Raw genomic sequence first — 15,384 nt, forward strand, 5'->3', positions numbered from 1 at the left:
CTACTGAGGGCCACTATGATACATTTCATCACTTTCAATTGAGTGGCTGTCGATCTAAACAACGAAACTTTTCTCTCAGGTGATTGCTACTATGGTGTTTGTGAATTAACTATGTAAATACTCTACATGACACGCCGTCGTGTTAGCAGCCATGAGCAATTCGTTTTTTTGGAGGCCTGTTTCAGAGCGGGATGAAAGTAGCAGCAAACATTTTCATAAGAAATGCGCGCCTAACTATTTTTTTACGCATTAATGAATGGCCATATTTGAATAGAACAACACAACAGAGTAATAGGAATCATGATGACAGCTTCGCTGGGCAGTGTCTTTCTAATATCGGATAACATGTTGACGCCAATTACCAAATTTTTCTTCCACGTAAAATGCAATACCTCTCATAGCTAAATACTAAAGGAATGTTAAGTGTTTAGCGAAGCATCATACACAACTTCGCGCGTTGAATTTGCAGATATTCTCTTTTTAGTCAAAATTTACCGATAGACACGGCGCATATATGCATTGCAAAAATTTGTAGACCCCTTTAACGCTACTTAGCTTGCGATATCCAAGTCGCAAAGTTTCTCGACTCACACGCTTTTGAAGAAGAAACTGTGGTTAAGGTATTGCAGCTGAAAGAAGCCGACTCATTCTTCAATACGTACGGCTCGAGCCACCTATACCCCAAGCATACACGAAGGGAACGAGCGCGCGCGGCAGCCGAGCGAGCCGGAGCGAGCGGCGTCCTGGCCGTGACGTCACTCGCGAGAGGGCGCCATTCCTCTTTCTCGGGGCTAATATCTGTCCCACAACAATAATCGTCATCTGTCTTGCCCGCGTTTCCTTTCTTTAACGCTGCGAGCCCGGTACTTCCCAGTCACGAACGGCATGCGCATTATCAGTGTGACGCAGCATTCTCGACAGGAAAGTAGCGAGCGCCGAGTTTTCAAGAAAGGAAACGCAAGCAAGGCAGATGACGATTATCGTTGTGGGACAAATATACACCCCAAAGGGCGCAATCGTTTTAAGAGTGTAAAATCGGGAACCTCAAGAGCGCCGCCATGTTGCTACGCGCCGAGGTTGCCAGCTCCTGAGACGCTTGCTAGACTTGGTGACAGTAGTCAGTTTTAATCCGACAACAGTAGCAGCGTAGCAGCATGGCGTCTCGCTTGTGATGTTGTGATGTGTGCGTGCAGCCGTGTGTTTGGGCTTTATAAGTCGGTTCTTTATTCTATGTTGCGGGATGGTGTGGGTGTGGTCCATGTTGGCCGTACAGCTGGCAGTTATGCAACCGAGGGATGATCCTGTTCAAGTTTCTGGCGGTATGCGGTTTTCAGCGGTCACGCCTGTTGCAGGAGTGTCACTCGACGACGTTACGAGCTCGAAGCTGTGGTCAGATTCCTCGTTGGCGTTCCGTAATTATCTTCGCACGGGCGCGGTATGTTGCAAAAGCCGCTTTCGCGATCTATCGTCGTGACGATAGCTAGGGTTTTTTTATTATTATAAGTAATGATCCAGCTGTAGGGCACATGTAACCGACAAACGGAAGTCTCAGGAGAGCACCTGAGATGATAGTAGAGCAGGCGGCGCAGGAACTCCAGGGCACCCGACGGACAGTGGGGGGATCAAAGCTCGAAGCAGAACGGTACGTAGGTTGGGGCCGCCGAGGCAGGTGTGTGCCAGGGAGTGTTCGCACGGACAGCTCCCCAGGCACGCGCAGCCGTGCCTCGCAAGGTCGAGATACTTTAAAGGCACCTGCGCCCATTGTCTTTCTTTTGCCTCGGCGCAGTGAGCACGATTAACGAGAATAATGTGGAGGGCATCCGGTGCAGTCGCGAATGCATCATGACAAATGTAGCTCGCGTCGCCTGGCGTCTGTAGTAATATCAGAATTGGTTGTATGAACTTTATGCATAATACGTTTTGTTACGGTACCTCAACGGAATGGGTCTAGAGGACGGTGTTGGTACATTTTTTCGTACCGCCCTAATCCTATACCCCCACTACAAACACACACATACCCCCTTTTTTTATGTATACATACAATTCCTTGGCATGACGGATCATAGCCTCCTTTATTTTTGAAAAATAGAGGCGGCTATGGACCGATTGACCAGTTCAAGTTGTCAACTTGTCAGTAACTGTCGTAGGAATCACTGTAATAAACATAATTCCACGATCGGATTGTTTACTTTCATTTTTTGTTGTAACACTGAGGACTACATAGAACTTTATTTTGTATATGTGAGAGAAGTATGTGGATATCACGAGCTTAAGCCAATGTGCGATACACAGACAAAGCAGCTGCTACAACATGAACTGCATTGAGGGCCACACAACACATACGTAATTAAAGGTGCAAAATATAGGGGGAAGCTTCAAAATACGCTCGGTAGCACTGCAAAGTATAACATATATTGTATGTGTACAATAAATGTTCAAAAATACAATGCATCAATGTCCCATTTGCCTTCAAGTTTATTATGAAGTTCAAGTTTACTGAAGTTTATTATGAGCATATGTACAACAGGAATCAACTAACACACCCGCAGTCAAGGTGGCTGTTCGAGGTGTGCTGGCTGCCTCAGTGTAAGAAAAAGAAATTGGGTAAATGTCGACACCAGTGCCACTGCTTCTTGCCTCTGACCTGCACGTGCCTCTGCGGCATCTTTGTGCACAAGTGTGCTGGCGTGGTGAGGCGTAGGAGTCATCCGAGAGAAAGAGTATTGTTTACATGGAGAAGTGGCTGTTCACATTGCCTGTCACTTTCCCTCAAATGTTTCCTTGGCGACTAGGGTGACACACCCGCAGTCAAGGTGGCTGTTCGAGGTGTGCTTGAGCCTAAATGAAATAAAAAGAAATTAGATGAATGTCGATACCAGTGCTATTGCTTATTGTCTCTTACCTGCATTTGGCTCCACGGCCTCTTGGTTTGTGGAGTCTGTATGAGGGAGCTGCTGTGGCTAGGCGTAGGCATTGTCTAAGAAAAAAGAAAAGGCCATTTAAATGGGGAATTATGGAAATAAATGCAGTTATGTCTGCTTCTTGCACTCTTCTTGCCTAAAAGTTTTCTAACATAGTGTCCAGAACACACCAGCACTTTGACTGCTTCTGCTTTTTACCTGCAGGTGTTGTTGCGAGATCCTTAGTATGGCTGCATGCAGCATTGTAACACTTGGTGGAGGCATTTGAAGTGGTAGCCAAAAATATAAAGAATCATCCTTGTCTGCACGAATGCTTTCAATTTCTAAATGCAGTGGTAACTATCACTATTGGTGCAAGGCCCCCCCACATCTATGCGGCAAGTGCCATAGCTCGAAACTGAATTGTTCCTTTAGTGTTTCACAAGGCATCTGATATGTCCACATTAGATGTGATGTGTTTGTTTTTATTTATCCCAGTGTGGAGAGAGCATCATTAAATGGCTGAAGTACTATAGCGCCAAACAGACGACACAAGAAGAAGAGACACAGACGAGCGCTTATGTCCGTGTCTCTTCTTCTTGTGTCGTCTGTTTGGCGCTATAGTACTTCAGTAATATGCACCAACTAGCCCAACAAAAAGTTCTGCTGAAATATCATTAAATGTTTTGTTTATTTTTGCGTGTCTTGTTTTTTGGTTTATTTCTGAATTTATCATGATGCTAAAGTGACTTATGTAATGGCACTCAGCTTTTGTTTTGCAGAAAAACAATGCATTTCCTGACCCATTGTTTGACATCCCCTCACTCGCATAATTTTGCAGAGTATTCTACCTATATTGACTTGCTTGACCTCCACTAAAGGGTCTTGCATTTTTAAATACGACTCTTTCCTTAAAATCATTCGACACTTCTCATAATTTCTGTACCTTGGGCTTCTGATACTCTGCATTCACTATTTTTGCTTGTTTCTGACTAGAAATGTCTTCTTTAATTTAGAGCTTAAATTTTACCTTTGGAACACACGGAAGGGCTTGCCATTGCATATCTGCATAAAAGGGAAACATGTTTCATTAAACATTTGCAAAATCCCATTGAAGATTGATGAATGCAGCTTGCAGTGTGATATGACTGAATGAGCCATAAAAGTAACTCATCTCACTTGGTAAATGAAAGCACATATTAGTGTGATGCACAAGATACGTTACACTAACGTGGTGGGTTCTCTTACTTATACAGCAAAATAATCGGTGCGCGAGAAAAAAAATATTTTTGCATAACCCTTGTACACACTGACTTAAGGAAAATGAGCTGGAGCTGTCCACATGATGTACTTATTTTACCTGCGAGTATGGTCAACAAAAATGTGTCCCAGCTGCTTAGTGGTATTCCAGATTATGTCAGTATTGCATATGTGCCTGTTGTCGAAAATAATTGAATTTTGAAAGTGCTCGCAGGGATCTGATGTGCATATCTGCAGTTTATGGATACATGTAAAAGACTCAGCATCAAGTGCAAGTGAACGGTCCCACAGGCCCGGAGTCGATCATGCAAATAGATTCGCTGCACAAATTTGTGACATGAAATGGCATGCAAGGAAGTGTTGAAAATATTCCACAGTTAATAAAACGCCTAAGCTATTAATATGTGGGTTGATGCACTCGTTATGCAAAACGGAGGTGAGGCGTGCAGACAGGAAACAAGAGTAGAGTATTTACAAGCAAACAACACGCGCGCCGCCCACTTCTCTACTCTTGTGTCCTGTCTGCACGCCTCACCTCTGTTTTGCATAATGAATCCTTACGAACTAGCTCAGCTTTCTGTCGTTCTAAGTCTCCATGCACTCTATTTCGTCCGCATTAGGCACTCGCCTCTTGATTACTTCGTGGCACAGAAATACTCGGTCATCAGGCTGTTTTTCTGCTGTGGCCTTTGTAGAAGCATGATTGTTCAAAGTGCAACAATTAAACAGATTCTTTGAGTTGCTTGTGGCTTCGCCAATACAATTCCGGTGCGCTGGTCCGCCTGTCCAGCAATTTCCTACTGAAGGGAAACCTGCAAATAAAAACACCGCTCCGCATGCAGAAAAATGCTCTACTGTGACGCTTCTCGAACGATTGTGATGTACCACAAGAGCTGCCTACTCGCGTGATATTCTCAACAAGGAGATACATTCGTTTACTTACATGTGAAGGTATATGCCAGACCACTTCGGGGCTTCGGTGGCACATAAGGCACGAGTGTATCATAGCGTCCGATGTCGACGCGCGATCGCATGTCAAACGAAACTACTACGCATCCAAAAAACAGATTCGAAACCGAAATTCGCGTCATCCTTTATTGCATGAATGCGTACATCGTGATTTACATAAGTCACGGACTTAGTGATCGCTTTCTGTAAACTTAATATTAACGTACCACCTTCATAAAGCCATCAGGTATGCGTTTTTAGGTGACAAAGCATAAGGTGACCTGCACTTGTTCTCAGCTCTTTCAATAGTAATTGCGCTGGCCACATTGACCAGTAGCAACAGGGCGGCGCCCGCGGCGCCCTAGAGGTACAGTGTACTAGAATAGGGGCAGTGTGTTCAGGAAGCCCTCGCCGCTGAGGCGCTTCATGTAGATAGCACGAGATGGCGCTGTAGGAACATGGGCTGTACGGAACGTACGGCGCAGCGCCAGCACTGCATGCTGATATTTTGATAATCATTTTCTGTCGCAATCAAATAGACGTACAAATCATCGGCGGGTGTTAAGATGCATCCCCGAAATTCACTTCATATAAGAGATGAATTGTATGTGCACTCCTAGCGCATCTCAACGCCCATTAGACACATTTATTCACCTAACAGCAAAGGTTCTGCAGACACCGAAGTAGTGGCGTAAAGCCGTTAAATTTGTTTTGAGCCACGCTGCCACGTAACTAGAAATTATTCGAACGGAAAAGTCGGCTGCAAATAACGCCGTAGTTAAGGACATCGAATTGATTTCAACTAACTCGGATTCCAGGTGCGCACATTTTCTTTTGCGGTTCGCATTCATAAAAAAGCGGCCGCGGCATCCGCGAGCCAACGTCAAGCGCTTAGTTCCTCAGCCGCTGTTGTAGGAGAGAAGGCAAAACAATATGTACGTACATAGCCCAAAGCCAAAGAGCTTCCCTGCTTGTCATTTACCTTCTTTCGCGATAAACATTTGTCCCTCGTTCTTTCATTCGGTTTCGCGAGCGCCCCGCAACTACATTTGCACAGTTTATTCGTGACATTTTTTTTATTTACCTCATGAAGTGTTCCCGAACGTCAGGCTCATGTGCGAGTATGAGACACACCGACATCCTACATTCCTATGGAACGAATAAAACAGGTAGGAATGACGCCAAGTAAAAGGGATCTCTGCAAAACTACACACATCATGCCAAAACACAGAAAAACAGTGCAAGTACATTCCTACCCAAACAACGGAGACCTACAGCGGAATTATAATGCGCAAATAAATTACTTAATTCATTTTAATTATATTCACAAAGTTAGCTTTTTGAATGCACCAGAAGAAGTTGTGCATTCGGAAGAAAAACACAAAGAAGTGTCCGCATGCATGCATATGTTGCACCAGCCTGCTAAGAACAGTGTAGCTAACTATAAAGTGCAATTTCTTTTTTCGTGGTGCTTCTCTTCACTGATTAACACCTTTAACGTGAAAGTGCAGCCTTGTTAGGACATAAAGACGCACAACTGTTGATGTGAAATTATCAGCATGTAATTTTAAGCTATATATATAGCCAATTTTAAAGCTTTCACTAGAATCATGACATCAACTATGCTGTCGCTGCAAAGCTCCTTTTTGTTGAAGAAGGTTGTAAATTTATTCCCTCAAGTTTCTTTAGTGCTTCGAAAAGCAACTTGGAGGGATACAGCAATCCACCCCTGTCACAAATGTCGTGAATTTTGAGGCTGCTACTGACACTAGAGTTCTGCAAAAGAAGAGAGCGGCAGTCCTCACATTTCTAGCGAATAAAAAATTTCTGCGCGACATACCCTGCCATATATAATGGATGAGGCGGTTATCACTCCTTTCCTCCACATAAACCCGGTGCTCTGCCGGAGTATTGTTTAGCCTTTGCTCTACCAGCGTCAGATTTCCAGCTTAAACTAACTTGTCAATTGTTACGCAACGTCCCCTTCCTTGTCAGAATTATCAGGTGAGTGAAGTAGCGATACCAAATATTTACTGACTTCTGTATTCCCTGTTTGAATCGCCTTCGCCAATATATAAAAAGGCAATTCACAACAATCAAAAATTGAGACGGCGTTGGGTGATCGTTGGATCCGCACGACTACCACACAAGAAGTTTTCCAACTTTTATTGGCTTAGTCTAGATGTCAATAGGTATTTAAAACCCTCTCCTTCCAAGTATTCTAACAGAGCCAAAGTGCTGCACAATTTCACACGGAGCCTATCTGCCGTCGACTGGCTCAAGCCGCAAAGTCCTTTTGCAATGGAAAGCATATTTAGCGCCAGCGAAGAAGGACATAAGGGAGACGACACCACAGTGCGCTAACTTCAACAGCTTGATTTTCAGGAAACACCCACCTATTTAACCCATGCACGGTTAAATAGGCGGGTGTTTACTGAAAATGAAGTTGAAGTTAGCGCATTGTGGTGTCGTTTCCCTTCTGTCCTAGTTCGCTGGCGCTAAATATGATTTCCAAGTCAGGCTACCAACATGCCCAACAAATGGCAATCCTTTTGCATGTGACTCCCAACGAGACAGAAACTCGAGGAATTCCTTCAGAGCCCTTAGCAAGCACATGGCAAGCACGCTGCAACTGGCCGCAACTCACGGAGAACGCGTCCGTACAGCCCGTGCGACTGCAGCGCCGCCGCATACATCCGGGACCTGTCTACGCTCCCGGCTTCAAAGCTGTGCATGGCGCGCGGCGCCGTCTGAACACACTGCCCCTATCTAGTACACTGTACTAGAGGTTCCCACTTTTCCGGCCCAGCTTTTCCTCTAGAGTTGTTCTACTAACTCTATGGGACAAAGACTGCAGCGCCAGAGTTCCCTCTACTAATTTTGTAGGAAACTCTACGAGAGAAAGGGATTGAACAAGAGCGGACACTCGGCGAAAATTGGAAACAGGAAACACGTCACGCTATACTTTTAACATCGACGAATTGGGGCCGCGAACATCGAGAAAAAGAAGAATGTGAAATGAGATTAACAGAAATTGTTTTATTTGTTTTATTATTTCCCCCCAAAATTAAAAATATCTGCGTATAAATTAAGGTAAACTTTGCGGCTTTTTTTCGTTGCCTAGCGACAGGCGAACTGGCGAATGACGAGCCAAATGTTTACGTCATTCGTCAGACTCACCGCCGAAGCGAGAGCGGCCGGCCGGCCGCGCATCTGAGCATTGGCCTGTTTTGTCACCCGTCTGACTGTTTTTCTATTTTGGGATTTAGCCTGGTTTGGTGGCCTCCCGGCGAATGATTGCGTTCATTCGGAACTTCGACAAGGCAGCACTGCACTATTGGACTACGGCAAGGTGAGAAACTTTGTTCGACAGTCTGCGACGCACTTCAAGCAATTAGGCTTACTGCCCGGCAACTAGGCTAGACTTGTGACGCAGTTAACGAAAAACAGCGTGGCCGTCGTGGAGCAGTTAATTTGAATTAAAGAATCGCACTGGGAGATGTTTGCGACGCTTCCTGTAAGCCCCAATATTTTTTTAACTAATTTCGGTAGTTTTTGGGCACGCTAGTCGCACAGGGTGCTGTGACGCAGTTTCGCGTGTACTGAATTTTACTGCGACAAGTTTTGGCGCTTTCTCTGACTGCCAACATTATTGAAACTAATTTCATTACTTTTTGGGCCACCTTTCGAGCACAGTGGGTGCGCCTGGCGCTGTGACTCGTTTAGCGAAAATCAGATCGGCCGTGGTGCGCGGTTTCGCGCTTTAGGGCCGATTTCGCTCGAGCCGCCCATCGCCGCAAGCCGCACCGCACGCTTGCGGTCGCGCGAAATATTGCACGTATCCAGCACTTGTGCACAAATTACCATTTACACTGTGTGCACAGTGCATACCTTACACATTGTAAACCGAAATTTGTGCGCAAGTGTTTAATACGTGCAATCTTTCGAGCGACCGCACGCGTGCGGTGCGGCTTGCGGCGATGGGCGGCTCGAGCGTAAGTTGGCCCTTAATGCACTGACAAGTTCATGGCGCTTTTCTTTCTCTGACGCTCAACATTGTTGAAAATTATTTTCGATACTTATATGTTATGAGGCCCGCTCGCCGCGCCTGTTGTGACGCAGCGAAAAGCAGCTCTGTCGTGGTGACAGTTAGTTTGGCGCGTACTGAATCTTACTCCGACAAATTTGTCGCAATTTTTATGTCCCCGCAACAATTTAAGCCTTCTTTCGGTACCCACACTTGTCGAAAACGTGACGAGCAATCGTGAAGAGTGATAACACGGGAGCGCATTGCTTGCGCCTGCAGAACGCAGAAGTGATAAGCCAAGGAGCTCAAACGCCAGGAACTAGTAACTCGAAAATTTTGTCTTGAGTGCGAGTAGAAGGAATTCTGCGAGCGTCCAGCATGCTCTGGTTGAGAGCCTGTGTTGTGGCCACCTCTGTGCATTCGTAGCGTACTATCTCGTCGGTTGTAGCCAAGTTCGCGAAACGCGCCGTTGCCCGCGCATTCGTGCCATTAAAGTGCAGGAAATAAGTATTGGGAAGAGGGGAATGTTTGGAATTAGAATGTGTTTGTGGTACGTACGGTATTGCTTGGGATGAGTCGGGTATTTTCTACGCCGTGTGTGTAAATACGAGCTGCTTTTGTTTGTAATGCCGCCCACTCGCCACTTTCGCACGCTTCGCCTCTACAGGCATTATTCTTAGATGTTAATACCAAAATAACGCTTGTAATTTTTTTCAGCTCACGTCGTCTGGTGGAGCTTCCTGCGGAAACTACTGCTGCTTACCTGGTGCCACAACGCTGGATGAATGCACAAAAAGCCCGCGACGAGCATTTACAAAGAATAAAATAAACGTTAATTTTTCCACATTTCACAAGGTGTCTTGCGTCTTAATGAAATTGCACGTGGCACATATTCAGTGGAGGCTTGTGAAGATCGTTCGCAATCAATTTTACTTAATAAATTAATTTGCAAATATGTAATAAATAAAAAATAAATATGTAAATAAATATTTGCTGCAAAAGCAAAAAAAAAAAAAACAGCCGGCGTGACGCGCACTAGCTAGAATTCAAAACGCGCGCGCACAAAACCGAAACTGGAAGTGTGCTTCAGGTTTTAACATCGACGGCTTGGTGCGCTGCAGTCAATTCGGCCGCTGGGCTCTATGGGAGTGTCCGCTCTTTTACTGTATTCCTTTCTGTATGATGGCCGTTTTTTGCCGGTCGCGTACGCTGGTACGCGCCGTGCTTGCCCCGTAGGCTATACGGCATGCCTCAATGCCTTCGCTGCCGCGTAGCTGGTGCGTTCTAATTGCCAAGAGCCTCTACTGACGCCCTTACAAACAAGCCACAAGTGAGTGAACAGAACGCGCGACTTTATTGGCAGAAGACAAGCAGTGTACACTTTCTCTATGGTGTACAGGCGCTCCCAGAATAATTCGGAACGCCGGACACGCAGCTGCTCGTCGGCGGAGCACGCCGGCGGATAAATACAGGCAGGATTTGCGCATGCGCGGTCTCCCTAGCCAGCAAGTTTCGCTCCCTAGTGCATCTAGATTGGCGTTGCCTTGCTCCAAGAAAGTAGCGCTAGGTGCCCCGGGCGAATGAATGTCTAGCACAGCATGCATGCACCGTAATCTATAAATGAAGGCTCGTGGATTCCTTGCAGCGTATTCTCGCCATGGTCTACATCCCGTCTGGGAGAAAACAATGGTTTGCGTGATTACATGCTAGTGAGGCGGCTTGGCTACAACGGCATCGCTGCCTTATTTTTCCACCGTGTTAGCCTGTCCTGCGAAGTATTAGCTCTTAGTAAAATAGCTCCCTATCAGTGTTACTACTAGCTTCGTAATACGAGGACAATTACCACTATTACACGACCCCTCTTAACGGGTGTGTCTTAGATAGTGGCAATAAAAAAGTTAACAATATGAAATAACGCGGCACGTTCATCAAGGCCAATTTCACGCACAAGAACTCACTTCATGCAAAGGGCACTCTAATGAACTCTTCACGACTCTAATTTATTGGCGCACCCCGTTACGTGGTTCGCATATATTATGCGCCAATCAATCACGAAATCTGGACCATTGGTAGCGAGTATCCTTACGTATTGATCGCTTGTCGGCGTTTGTTGGCGAAGATACTCATTTTCATGCTCATTTTATTTCGCTCAGAGGAAATATACAATGATAATCATGGGTAGGCTGTGTGAGCTGAATACAAAAAAATAATAGTAAGGAGAACATAGTCAGGGTTCGTACAGACTCAAAAGGGGAAAATTCAAGGATATTCAAGGAATTTCAAGGCTCAGTGGGAGTATTTTCAAGGACTCGACACAATGCTACATGCAGCAGTTTTCAATATCAGGTACAAATTTTACTGAACAAAGTTGAAAAAGAAAAGCACTTAAAGGAACAGCTTATATTGCACTAAACCAAGATAATATTACTGAACAAATTCGAAAAAGAATTATTTCAAGGAACAGCTTGTACTGCACTAAACCAACATAATATTACTGAAGAAAGTCGAAAAAAAAACATTTCAAAGGAACAGCTTGTATTGCACTAAACCAACATAATATTACTGAACAAAGTCGAAGAAAAACATTTCAAGGAACAGATTGTATTGCACTAAACCAACATAATATATGTTCCGTCTTGAAAAACACACTGCAGTGCACTGCACCAATGTCGAACAGCAATCCATTCTGCAAAAGTGCTAATGGCAACTTCAGGGGAGCTGCCGCTTTTCCTGAAACTTCTGGTTGAGGCTACACAGTTCCTCAGTCTTGCTTCGTGCAGCCTTCCTCAGACTATTTGATCTGACCACATACTTCAGATCATTTGCTGCTTCTGCCTTTTCGGCATAGGTATCCGCTGAAGCCTGGAGGTCAGCTATTGGTGCCTCGAGTTTCTTTTTTTTCATTGCGTCAATCTCTTCGTCAATGCAGCGCCTCTTTGATTCCCTTACATCATCACATTGCTTCTTTTTTTCTGCTTCCAGATATGCAGCATACTGCTGCCGGGCAGCTGATACAGCAGTCCTTAGCTCTTTTGTAATAGGGACGTTAAGGACGCCCCCTGCCTTGTCCACAGCATCGCACACAATACGTTGCGAAATGTACGATAGGTCCTTCAGGTTTTCTACAGCAACCTGGCGGTTCACGCTAAACCCTCGCTCCACAGTGGCCTGTCCATGGCTGAGCACGAGCAAAAGTTTGACAACCTTCCACAGTTCCCCACATGATGAATTAAACTGCATCAGCTCAGTCAAGAACTCGTCCAACCTGTTTACGTTCTTCTCAAACATTCGCAGGTTATGCATCTCTTCCTGCAGGAACTCGGTGTACTCCCCTAGTACAGTGTCTCTTTGGTGCTCAGACATTCTGCCCGCTGTAATGAGCACATCCAACACTCTTCTGAAGCCGGCCAGGCACTCATCTGGTTTAGTACACATTTGCCGTGGGTCCAGAGAGGACAAACTCCTCACGATTGGGAATCTCAGTGGACTTCTCTCAAGCACCTTCTTTGTCACACTGACCAAGAAGCGTTTGCATTCCATGCGGAACTGGAACACGTCCTTTTGGCTTGCTTTAGTTTTCCTGACAGTCTGTTCAGCGGCATGGCCTACATCCACCTTTTCAAGTGGAGTGTGGTTCTCCGTGCTTTCAATGTCCACCATCAGCAGACCAGTGGCTCCTTTTGCTGAAGACAAGACCGAGCACTTCAGAAACTTCGTCAGTAGCTTCCTGACCACAGTTTCCAAGTCCCTTGCAAGAAAGAACACCATGGGCTGATCCGTTTGGTACTCAGTGAGGAATGGCTTGAGGCTCATGGCCACACCCAGTGCAAATTGAAGCTTTGCTAGCAGTAGGTCATCACTGGCAAACTCACACAAGTTGTGAAATGATCCACACTTTGGGGGGCTTACTTCCTTCTTCCTTGCAGCTGCAATAAACTTCTTAATGTCACACCACAAGAGCAAGGCTCTCTCTATCACAGGCACATTCTCCAACCACCGGTGGGCAACAAAGTTCAGGGGAAAAGTATCCTGACCGGTAACTGCTGAGAAGTCCTCCCTTCTTACAGGAGAACCATGGAAAAGCGCACTCAGACTGGAGAGCAGACAGTCAAGTCCCCACTTGCTGTAACACCCGCCCTGTAGGCATTGTGCATGGTGTGGAGGCCACAAGTCCCAATGTCCAGACATTGAACTTGGTATGTTTGATGCAGGTGCTCTTGGAAATTCTTGAGTAACTTCAGGTTAACATTGGGACCATCCATTGAAATCTGAAGAATTTTCTCAAGAGGGAAAGGCTCGAGCGCAGTCAGCAGCGTTCCTTGGATGTCTTCGGATGTTGAGTGCCCCATAAACACTGAGGTATAGTACCTCGTGAACATCCAATTGAACATCCAACATCCAAACCGGATGTTGGATGTTCAACATCCGGTTTGTTGTGAACATCCAAACCGGATGTGAACATCCAATTGTTCCCGCTGGAGATAGTCGTTTGTGGACTCGTCGAAGAGTACCACGTAGTAATCGCAATCTTTTATATCCCGTTGCAGAGCAGATAAAAAGAAGGGCCTCAGACCATGGCACGTCACATAGGCACATTTTTTCTCTCCGCAAGAAAATGCTTTGGCCACGCCACTGTCCGGGAACATACGCTGGAATAGCTGGCCTGCTTCCGACGACGACCGATAGGAGAAATGCGATGTGACAACTTTCGAAGTCCACAGAATCTCCGCGTTCGTGACCAGCTCGTGTGCCTTGCAAGCATCGTCTAGATTTCCCGATTGCGAAGGAGGTGGGACGGCTGACTGTTTCCCCGTACTTGGAACTAAGTACCTTCGCACCGAACTGTTGGCTGCAATCTCCATGACGCCAGCATGCTTAGCACTCTTCATGTGGCTCTTTAACGCCGACTCGCCCATGTTGGTGATATCGAAGGTCTTTCCGCAAGGCCTGCATCTTGCACGGTGCTCACTCGTCGAATCTAGTGCAATCCAGTCTTTGTAAGCCTCGTTGTGAAGCCACGCGCCTTGAAATTTGCTTTTCCCAGGCATTTGCTTTGTATTCAGATGTTTCAGCCGCAACAAGTCGGGTGCAGAAGCGACGGCAGAATGCAATGCCGTCAACCACCATAACAAAGCGCCAAGATCAGATTGGATTGAATCGGCTCAAGTTGGCTTCAGAGCCGAGTGGCTCCAGTGTGACTAACCATCGCGCAATATTGGCTATATTAGCACACACTGATTTTTTACGCCTGAAACGCACATATTGAAACACGGTACTGAAAATACAAATATTTTAACTGCGTTTTTTATTAATAGTCATTTGCATGTACTACGCTAGGAATTCAAGGATTTTCAAGGAGCAGCAAAAAGTCCAGGATATTCAAGGGCCTTGAAAACCAAATATTCAAATTCAAGGGTTTTCAAGGTTTACAAGGACCTGTGCGCACCCTGATAGTAAATCTAAATGACAGGCAGAACACTGGGTTAATTTTTTCCACAGTAAACAAAAGAATCGAAACGTAACTATTTCGTCTAAAGCTGTTGGCATGTTCCGCTATCAATATCTCACGAATGCGCCGTCCACGTGAAGCGCAGCTTGTACGCGGCGTGGAATTGACGCGTATAGAGCGCATCTACGAAGTCCCTCCTCTCACCAAGGCGCTTCCACTCGCGCGCTATGGCGAGCCAGAGCTCGTCGGCACTGGCGCCTCCCAGTTTCAGCTTGCATAAGCTTTCCTTCATCATGCCCAACACGTTCTACATAACATTGAAGTCTGCACCTTTCGGAGGCCAGTCAAGAACGCGAACACCACGTCCTTGATGAAGTTTTTCCACAGCTCTGGCGGTGTGCACCGAGCCCAGGTCTTGTTGGAACAAGTAGCAGCCATATTTAAATGGCCCTCCCAGAACGTATGGCAATAGGTGGGAGTCCAGAATTTCGCAGTAAGCTTTAGCTGTGAACGATGCGGACAGTCGGATTAGCGGACCGAGGCCCTCTTTGCTAATTGCTCCCCAAACGTTGATAGTACAGCGGCCGCTGCTGTAGATTTCGTAAACATACCCAGGCTCGTATCTACACGAAAAGAAGGGAATAGATAATGATCTTTTCAGATGAAATACCTTTTGCGTGTCCGAAGAATTTGTGCTTAAAAGATCAGAAAGAAAATGAAAATACCTGCAGATATATGGTCTCCATACGCGGCGCTCTTGACCCCATCGAGATGAAAATGTCGATTCATCTGAGAATATG

At 45.8% G+C, this 15,384-nt stretch overlaps 1 long non-coding RNA gene and 1 pseudogene across 1 annotated transcript; one reads left to right on the forward strand and one right to left on the reverse strand.

Moving 5' to 3' along the window:
• The first annotated feature begins 8,309 nt into the window (after nt 1–8,309).
• Nucleotides 8,310–9,981, forward strand: LOC135909900 (uncharacterized). The gene is made up of 2 exons (XR_010566839.2): nt 8,310–8,460; nt 9,853–9,981. It is a non-coding gene; the product is annotated as an uncharacterized lncRNA (long non-coding RNA).
• Nucleotides 9,982–11,844: 1,863 nt separating this feature from the next.
• LOC139052744 (uncharacterized) lies at nt 11,845–14,051 on the reverse strand (annotated as a pseudogene).
• Nucleotides 14,052–15,384: the final 1,333 nt, after the last annotated feature.

Source organism: Dermacentor albipictus, unplaced genomic scaffold (genome assembly GCF_038994185.2).
Source record: "Dermacentor albipictus isolate Rhodes 1998 colony unplaced genomic scaffold, USDA_Dalb.pri_finalv2 scaffold_31, whole genome shotgun sequence".
NCBI lineage: Eukaryota > Metazoa > Arthropoda > Arachnida > Ixodida > Ixodidae > Dermacentor > Dermacentor albipictus.